The sequence below is a fragment of the Erythrolamprus reginae genome, chromosome 3, assembly GCF_031021105.1.
Source record: "Erythrolamprus reginae isolate rEryReg1 chromosome 3, rEryReg1.hap1, whole genome shotgun sequence".
In the NCBI taxonomy this organism is placed as follows: domain Eukaryota; kingdom Metazoa; phylum Chordata; class Lepidosauria; order Squamata; family Dipsadidae; genus Erythrolamprus; species Erythrolamprus reginae.
This window is the reverse complement of record NC_091952.1, coordinates 7,199,679-7,209,498: the sequence shown is the minus strand read 5'-3', so window position 1 is coordinate 7,209,498 and position 9,820 is coordinate 7,199,679. Positions and strand designations below refer to the sequence as shown.

Genomic DNA, 9,820 nt, shown 5'->3' with positions numbered 1-9,820 from the left:
CCTCTGGACTTCTGTGTTTTTGCGATGCTGCAGGGGAATCCCAGCAGGGGAATCCCAGCATCGCAAAAACAAGCGCTTCGCTGGCAACGGAAGTCCGGAGGTGGGGTTTCCCAGCGAAGGGAGCATCAGTGAAATCGCAGCATCACAAAAACATGGAAGTCTGGAGGTGGTGTTTCCCATGGAGGGGAGCCTCAGGGGAATCCCAGCAGTGCAAAAACGGGTGCTTCACTGGCAATGGAAGTCTGGAGGTGGGGCATCCCAATGGCGGCGGTGGGTTTGTAAGGTGAAAATAGTTTGTAGGAAGAGGCAAAAAAATCTTAAACCCCGGGTTTGTATCTCGAAAAGTTTGTATGATGAGGCGTTTGTAAGATGAGGTATCACTGTATATGTTTTGTGTATGTCTTTTTTGTTATATTTGAAAAAAGAAATAAATTTTTGGCAACAGTGGCCAAAAAGGCCAATACAAATCTATATATATATTTTCACCGCCCTCTTTACTAGACTAGACAAACTGAATCCCTGCAAACATTCTTCCAATGTTTTAGCTGAACATGTGAACCTGCTCCATCCTCATATGTTCCTTGGTGTGGAGGGGGTAAACCCCGAGAAGATTGCCACTGTGGGGATAGGTCACTGGGAAACGTACTCAGGGTTAGGGTTGGCTTTGTGGGTTGTGTTGAGCTAATCAATAAAAGTTACAGTTTAACTCCAATCCGGGCTCAAGGATCTCCTTCTGGATTGCAACCTATAAAAGACGTGGAGCATGTATTTCCTAACCTTTTCTTGAATGGTGGAGCATTGACAGCACAAAATTGACAGTAGACTCCATCCGAAATAAATTCCTTCCTGGCCTTAAAAAAAAATATTCTAACTTCTAATTTTCTTCTCCTGCAACGGCACCCAAGGCAACTCCAAAGGACGCAAAAAAAGGCTACTGGTGCAACACAACTGCATTGACACCAAGGAATTGCTATTTGTGACTGGCGAAGAAGGTGCGACGGAGGGGAGCAGCTGAAAAGTTCGCTAAAATCTGGAAAGGTAAGCATTTGTGTAAAGCAGGAATAGGGACCGATGGTCCCTTTATGACTTGTGGACCAACAAGTCAGGAATTATGGGAGTTGAAGTCCATCAGTCATAAAGGGGCCAGACATGCTGACTCAAGGATTCTGGGAGTTGAAGTCCACAGGTCATAAAGGGGCCAGCCATTCTGGCTGAGGAATTCTGGGAGTTGAAGTCCACAAGTCTTAAAGTTGCCAAGTTAGGAGGCTTCTGGTTTGGGCTTAACTAACCTCTTCGTTAGCTGGGTTGTGTGCTGAGGCATAGAGGATCCAAGCCCTAGAGGGGCATTACATATATGGAGTCATTCTAGGAATCCCATGATTATGGTGATGGTGATGGTGAGAAGGAGGAAAAGAAGAAGAAGAAGAAGAAGAAGAAGAAGAAGAAGAAGAAGAAGAAGAAGAAGAAGAAGAAGTAGTAGTAGTAGTAGTAGTAGTAGTAGTAGTAGTAGTAGTAGTTGTTATTATTGCTCACTTCCTTAGAGTCATATGAAGGGAAGGAATAACATGGAAAGAAATTGCCCAGGGAGCTTAAACATTTCCAAACTCCATCTATGGGGTCCTGGCTGCATCATTGTGGTTTGGTTTAGTTAAAAAAAAATTTAAAAAAAAACCCTGGGGAAGCCACCGCCTCTGAGCCATCTTTGCAACATCTGGACTTCCAGGACTGATGCCTGCACTGGGCAGGGCAATCTTATTTGTCTCGCTGGCTCCAATATTTCCCCACCACAACCACCCCCAGTTGTGGTTGTCAAACTCTAAAATGCCAAACAACAAGAACAAAGAGCCTCCTTTTGAAACCCACGGACAGTCGACAGTGCTCAGCTTACCACTTACAACCGGTCAGTAAGCGATCATTTGAAGTGGGGCCGAGCTGAAAGAAGGGACTTAGGGTACTAAGAACTTTGCATCCTGGACATGAACTGTTTCAACTCCTACATTCAAAACGACGCTATAGAGCCCTGCACACCAAGACAACTAGAACACAAGGACAGTTTTTTCCCGTACGCCATCACTCTGCTAAACAAATAATTCGCTCACCACTGTCAAACTATTCACTAAGGCTGCATTACTATTACTACTAGTCTTCTCATCGTTCTTATCACTCATCTCCTCCCACTTATAACTGTATGACTGTAACTTGTTGCTTGTGTCCTTACGATTTACATGAATATTGATTGTTTCCTGATTGCTTATTTGAACCCCTGTGACAATCCTTATGAGTTTTTACCTCTTGATTCTTGACAAATGTATCTTTTTCTTTTATGTACACTGAGAGCATCTGCACCAAAAACAAATTCCTTGTGTGTCCAATCACACTTGGCCAATAAAGAATTCTATTCTATTCTATTCTATTCTATTCTGTTCTGTTCTGTTCTGTTCTATTTTATTCTATTCTATTTTTTATTATTATTAATATTATTATTATTATTATTATTATTATTATTATTATTATTATTCTGTCAATACAACACAGCAAACGAGATCATTATGCTGGATTTCATATTTCATCACCAGTCGAGCGCTTCCCAAGCACCAAGGACTGCATGATGTATTATTATTATTATTATTATTATTATTATTATGCCAATACAACACAGCAAACGAGATCACTATGCTGGATTTCATATTTCATCACCAGTCGAGCGCTTCCCAAGCACCAAGGACTGCATGATGTATTATTATTATTATTATTATTATTATTATTATTATTATTATTATTATTATTATTATTATTATGCCAATACAACACAGCAAACGAGATCACTATGCTGGATTTCGTATCTCCCAAGCACCTAGGACTGCGTGATGTAGCGGCGAATTATGTGTGCCAATCCCAGTAAAGCGGTCTTTTGCAATTGACAGATGGAGATTTTGTCAATTCCGATGGTTTTCAAATGTCCACTGAGATCCTTTGGCACTGCACCCAGTGTGCCAAGGACCACTGGGACCACTTTCACTGGCTTATGCCAGAGTCGTTGCAGCTCGATTTTTAGATCTTTGTATTTCACTCATTTCTCTAGCTGCTTCTCCTCAATTCTACTGTCCCCTGGGATTGCGATGTCGATGATCCATACTTTCTTTTTCTCCACGATCACAATGTCTGGTGTGTTATGCTTCAGAATTCGGTCAGTCTGAAGTCAGAAGTCCCACAGTAGTTTTGCTTGCTCATTTTTGACCACTTTTTCAGGCTTATGATCCCACCAGTTCTTTGCCACTGGTAAATAGTGGTTCTGGCACAAGTTCCAGTTTATTTATTTATTTATTCAAGTTTATTATTAGTAGTAGTATTAGTATTAGTATTAGTATTAGTATTAGTATTAGTATTAGTATTAGTATTAGTATTAGTATTAGTATTAGTATTAGTATTAGTATTAGTATTAGTATTAGTATTAGTATTAGTATTATTCTATTCCATTCCATTTTATTCCCTTCCATATTTTCTATTCTATTCTGAAGTTCCAACAGTTGGCCCACACACACGTACCACATTTTGGGCACCAGTAACATGGTCGCATGTGCTTCTCCAACCAAATCCTCTGTATTAGAAGATTGCATATTGATAGCAACTGTGGTTCCCAATGTGGAAATACAATTTTTTTTTGTATCCCACTGAAAATTCTAACTTCTTTATAAGAACACCCAGCAATGTCAGCTAATACCTCGATGGCAAACAATCCCCAAAACTTGGTGTACTTTTTTCTGGAAATGTTTCTTTATTCCAGTGTTTCCCAACCTTGGCAACTTGAAGATATCTGGACTTCGACTCCCAGAATTCCCCAGCCAGCAAATGCTGGCTGGGGAATTCTGGGAGTCGAAGTCCAAATATATTCAAGTTGCCAAGGTTGGGAAACACTGGTTTAGTCAATGACCTCTAGTTTAAAGCAAAGCTGTTCAGAAATTGCAGCCATGAAATATGTCCAAAGTCCACATCCTTGAGCCAATTCAGTGAGGAATGTTAAGGAGGACTGTTTTAACAAGCAATATTGTGGCACTTTTCACAATTGGGCCAATAAAGCACTTTTCTGAAGTTTGCGCAAAAAAAACAACAACCCAAGTGAAATCTCTCCATACAAGTGGATTCTATCCCTGGTTAATGTTTAACGTCAGAGATTACATGTCTTTATCAAAGTGTCATAATATAAGCATAAAAGTGAATTCTTTTTACAAATGACCTCTTTTTACTGTCCGCTATTACCAGACTTACCAGGTGGACCAGACACTAAACCCAGCCACATAAGATTATTTGTTTGTTTGTTTGTTTGTTTGTTTGTTTATTTATTTATCGAACAAGTATAGTATTATAGTACATATTAACATCGGCCAAGAATATCTCCGAGACCGCCTTCTGCCGCACGAATCCCAGCGACCGATTAGGTCCCACAGAGTGGGCCTTCTCCGGGTCCCATCAACTAAACAATGTCAGTTGGTGGGCCCCAGGGGAAGAGCCTTGTCTGTGGCGGCCCCGATTCTCTGGAACCAGCTCCCCCCAGAGATTAGAACTGCCCCTACCCTCCTTGCCTTTCGTAAACTCCTTAAAACCCGCCTTTGTCGTCAGGCATGGGGGAACTGAGATATTTTCCCCAGGCCATATAATTTATGTATGGTATGTTTGTATGTATGTCTGCTTAATAATGGGGTTTTTAAATATTTTAATTGTAAATTGTAAATTATTAGATTTGTCATGAACTGTTTTATTGTGTTGTGAGCCGCCCCAAGTCTACGGAGAGGGGCGGCATACAAATCTAATAAATAAAAAAATAAAATAACATAAGTAGAACGTAGTAATAGAAAGGATAATAAGACAGTAGGACAGGGACATTAGGCACAAGAGTGCACTTATGCACGCCCCTTACAGACCTCTTAGAAGAGGGGAGAGGTCGATTGTAGATGATGTAAGGTTGAAGATTTTGGGGTTGGGGTAAGCAACAACAGAGTCATGTAATGAGTTCCAGGCAGTGACCACTCTATTGCTGAAATCGCATTTCCTGCAGTCAGGTTTGGAGCGATTTACATTCAGTTTGTATCTATTATGTTGTTGTTGTTGTTAAAGGTGAAGTAGTCACTGACAAACTTTACTCTTAGACTCTTCACTGTTGACGTCTCCCGATTCCTAAGAGGTCAGCAAGGGCCGTGCATAAGTGCACCAGAGTGTGTCCCATCCCCTTTCCTAATGTTTCTCTTTTACTAGTATCATGTATATAAATATTATATCTTTGCATACCACCAATAAATTATACATCCCTTGGCTTTGTGAGGAGGGGGTCTGGTCATTGTTTGCATGCCCCCCGGCTGGAAATATCCAAAGTCCGCCACAAGCTGGGATACCTTTGGGGATGGCCTTCTCAAAAATGTTTATATTTTTTCGTCTTCTCGTTGCTTCTTCACAGGTTTGTCTTGGACCTGTCCAGAGGGAAACATGTCCAGAGTCTTCTCCACCAGCCTCCGTTGCCGGCTGCCCGTCCTGCTCTTCGTCTTTCAAGGCGCCCTCCTTGTCATCTTTCTGCTGTTCTCAACCTACGACGGACACACGGATTCTGCCAGCCAACCTGCCGATGTCGACCCGGCCAGCAACCAGCTCTACACCTTCTTCTCTCTCTTCCAAGACATCCAGCTGATGTTGTTGGTCGGCCTGGGGTTACTGCTGGCATTTATGAAAGGCTACGGCGTCAGCGCCGTGGCCTACAACTTCCTCTTGTCCAACTTCTGCATGCAGTGGGCCCTGATTGTGCAAGGGTTCCTCTACCATTACCACGAGGGGAAGATCCACCTCGGCCTCTACAACCTCCTGACGGCTGAGTTTTCCACGGTGACTGTTCTCATCTCCGCGGGCGCCATCTTGGGCCGAACGAGCCCCATCCAACTTCTCCTCCTGGGCTTCTGCGAGGTGCCCCTCTATGTGGCTTCCGAGTGGCTAATTTTAAACTACTTCCAAGCGGTGGACATTGGAGGAAGCGTAACCGTCCATGTCTTCTCTTGCTATTTTGGCTTGGGGGCCTCCATTGCTTTGTACCGGTCAGGTTTACAGGTGCCACACCCCAAGGAGATGCCGTCTTACATCTCGGATCTCCTGTCCTTGGTGGGCGCCATATTCCTTTGGGTCTTCTGGCCCAGTTTCGTTTCCGTTCTTGTCCACCCAGGCGACGCCCAACACAGGGCTGTGCTACACACCTGGATTGCCCTCAGTGCTAGCGTCTTGACCACGTTTGCCATCTCCAGCCTTTTGGAGAAGAAGGGCAAAGTCAGCATGGGTCACCTGCAGAACGCTACCTTGGCTGGAGGTGTGGCTATTGGCACGGTAGCTGACATGGCCATTAATCCAGGCGGGGCGTTTTTCCTGGGGGTCCTGTCATCGGTGGCCTGCATCCTTGGCTTCAAATATATGACCCCGTTCTTGGCCAACAAACTTCATATTCAAGACCAGTGTGGGATCCACAACCTTCACGGCCTTCCAGGCATCATTGGAGCCGTTGCTGGGATGGCGGCCATTTTGTTAGTCCCAGACGAAGCCTACGGCCACCAGCTTTACCAAATCTTCCCCGCCAGGAGTCCACTGTTACAGAACGCCACTGCGGAGAGCACCTTCATTGGAGAAAGCCTGGGACGGACGGCTTCACAACAGGCTCTTTTTCAAGCTGTAGGCCTCGGTGTCTCGGTTGTCATGTCCCTCGTGGGAGGTTACCTCACAGGGCTGCTTTTAAAACTGCCCTTCTTGGCCCAGCCCCCTGACCAATTCTGCTTTGACGACGAGCTTTATTTTCAAATCCAGAAGCCCCTTGAGACCTCGAGGGAGGACCACACGAATGGAGACCTTCAGGTGCCATTGAAGAGCCAAGTTTGATGGTCCATTTATTTTTTTTATTTTTTAAAAAAATAATGATAGGGTTTTATATGTTTTTTTAATATTAGATTTGTTCCACTACTACACTGATACCTCGTCTTACAAACCCCTCGTCATACAAACTTTTCGAGATACAAACCCGGGGTTTAAGATTTTTTTGCCTCTTCTTACAAACTATTTTCACCTTACAAACCCAAGCCGACGCCACTGGGATGCCCCGCCTTCTGTTGTCAGCGAAGCGCCTGTTTTTGCACTGCTGGGATTTCCCTGAGCCTCCCCTCCATGGGAAACACCACCTCCGGACTTCCGCGTTTTTGCAATGCTGCAGGGGAATCCAAGCAGTGCAAAAACAGTCACTTCGCTGGCAACTGAAGTCCAGAGGTGGGGTTTCCCAGCGAGGGGAGCCTCGGCGCAATCACAGCATCACAAAAACACAGAAGTCCGGAGGTGGGGTTTCGAGGACTTCCGTGTTTTTGCGATGCTGCATGGGAAACACCACTTCCAGACTTCCGTTGCCAGCGAAGCGCTCGTTTTTGCGATGCTGGGATTCCCCTACTGGGATTCCCCTGCAGCATCGCAAAAACACAGAAGTCCAGAGGTGAGGTTTCCCATGGAAGGGAGCCTCAGGGGAATCCCAGCAGCACAAAAATGGGCACTTCGGTTGGCAAAAGGCGTGAGTTTTGGGCTTGCACGCATTAATCGCTTTTCCATTGATTCCTATGGGAAACATTGTTTCGTCTTACAAACTTTTCACCTTAAGAACCTCATCCCGGAACCAATTAAGTTTGTAAGACAAGGTATCACTGTATATTGTTTTTATTACTGTTGTGAGCCGCCCCGACTTTTCGGAGGGGCGGCATACAAATCTAATTAATAATAATAATAATAATAATAATAATAATAATAATAATAATAATGTCAGACTAATCTCATTGATTTCTTTGACTATGTCACAAAGGTGTTGGATGAAGGTGGTGCCGTGGATATTGCCTACCTGGACTTTGCTGATACGGTTCCACATAAAGAGCTGATAGATAAATTAGTGAAGATTGGACTTAATCCCTGGATAGTTCAATGGATTTGCAGCTGGCTGAAGCGTAGACATCAGAGAGTTATTGTTAATGGCGAGTATTCTGAGCAGAGTCAGGTGACAAGCGGTGTGCCACAAGGGTCTGTTCTGGGTCCTATTCTTTTTAATATATTTGTGAGTGACATAGGGGAAGGTTTGGTAGGGAAGGTTTGCCTATTTGCCGATGACTCTAAAGTGTGCAATAGGGTTGATATTCCTGGAGGCGTCTGTAATATGGTAAATGATTTAGCTTTACTAGATAAATGGTCTAAGCAATGGAAACTGCAGTTTAATGTTTCCAAATGTAAAATAATGCACTTGGGGAAAAGGAATCCTCAATCTGAGTATTGTATTGGCAGTTCTGTGTTGGCAAATACTTCAAAAGAAAAGGATTTAGGGGTAGTGATTTCTGACAGTCTCAAAATGGGTGAACAGTGCAGTCAGGCGGTAGGGAAAGCAAGTAGGATGCTTGGCTGCATAGCTAGAGGTATAACAAGCAGGAAGAGGGAGATTATGATCCCACTATATAGAATGCTGGTGAGACCACATTTGGAATACTGTGTTCAGTTCTGGAGACCTCACCTACAAAAAGATATTGACAAAATTGAACGGGTCCAAAGATGGGCTACAAGAATGGTGGAAGGTCTTAAGCATAAAACGTATCAGGAAAGACTTAATGAACTCCATCTGTATAGTCTGGAGGACAGAAGGAAAAGGGGGGACATGATCGAAACATTTAAATATATTAAAGGGTTAAATAAGGTCCAGGAGGGAAGTGTTTTTAATAGGAAAGTGAACACAAGAACAAGGGGACACAATCTGAAGTTAGTTGGGGGAAAGATCAAAAGCAACATGAGAAAATATTATTTTACTGAAAGAGTAGTAGATCCTTGGAACAAACTTCCAGCAGACGTGGTAGATAAATCCACAGTAACTGAATTTAAACATGCCTGGGATAAACATACAGTATATCCATCCTAAGATAAAATACAGAAAATAGTATAAGGGCAGACTAGATGGACCATGAGGTCTTTTTCTGCCGTCATTTTTCTGGCAATATACCTAAAAGAAACAACTCAGGTTTTAAACCAATCTTTTGTTTTAGAATTTTTTCATAGAGTGGTAGTAAATTCCAGGATGCATGCACAGCTGTGCACACCCGACATGAGATTTGGCTTCTGTGCATGTGCTCAAAGCCAAATGTGCATTGCCCAAGGTCTGGTGCGCACAAGCACCCCCACATGAGATTTGGCTTCTGCACATGCGCCCAAAGCCAAATGCGCATTGCCCAAAGTCTGATGTGCATGAGCACCCCCTGCATGAGATTTGGCTTCTGCGCATGTGCCCAAAGCCAAATGCACATTGCTCAAAGTCTGGTGCGCACGAGCACCCCCTGCATGAGATTTGGCTTCTGCACATGCGCCCAAAGCCAAATGCACATTGCCCAAAGTCTGGTGTGCACGAGCACCCCCTACATGAGATTTGGCTTCTGCACATGCGCCCAAAGCCAAATGTGCATTGCCCAAAGTCTGATGCGCATGAGCACCCCCTGCATGAGATGTGGCTTTTGCACGTGCGCCCAAAGCCAAATCTCATATGAGGACAGTCATACGAGCAAGATTTCCACGTTTTTAGATGATTTTTTTGCTTCTGCGCGTGCAGAAGCCAAATCTCATGCAGGGGGTGCTCGTGCGCACCAGACTTTGGGCAATGTGCATTTGGTTTTGGGCGCATGTGCAGAAGCCAAATCTCATGCAGGGGGTGCTCATGCGCATCAGACTTTGGGCAATGTGCATTTGGCTTTGGGCGCATGTGCAGAAGCCAAATCTCATGTAGGGGGTGCTCGTGCGC

General features: G+C 44.0%; 1 pseudogene; it reads left to right on the top strand.

The window, feature by feature from the left end:
* Positions 1-941: 941 nt before the first annotated feature.
* On the top strand, positions 942-7,037 carry LOC139165575 (ammonium transporter Rh type B pseudogene; annotated as a pseudogene).
* The last annotated feature ends 2,783 nt before the right edge of the window (positions 7,038-9,820 follow it).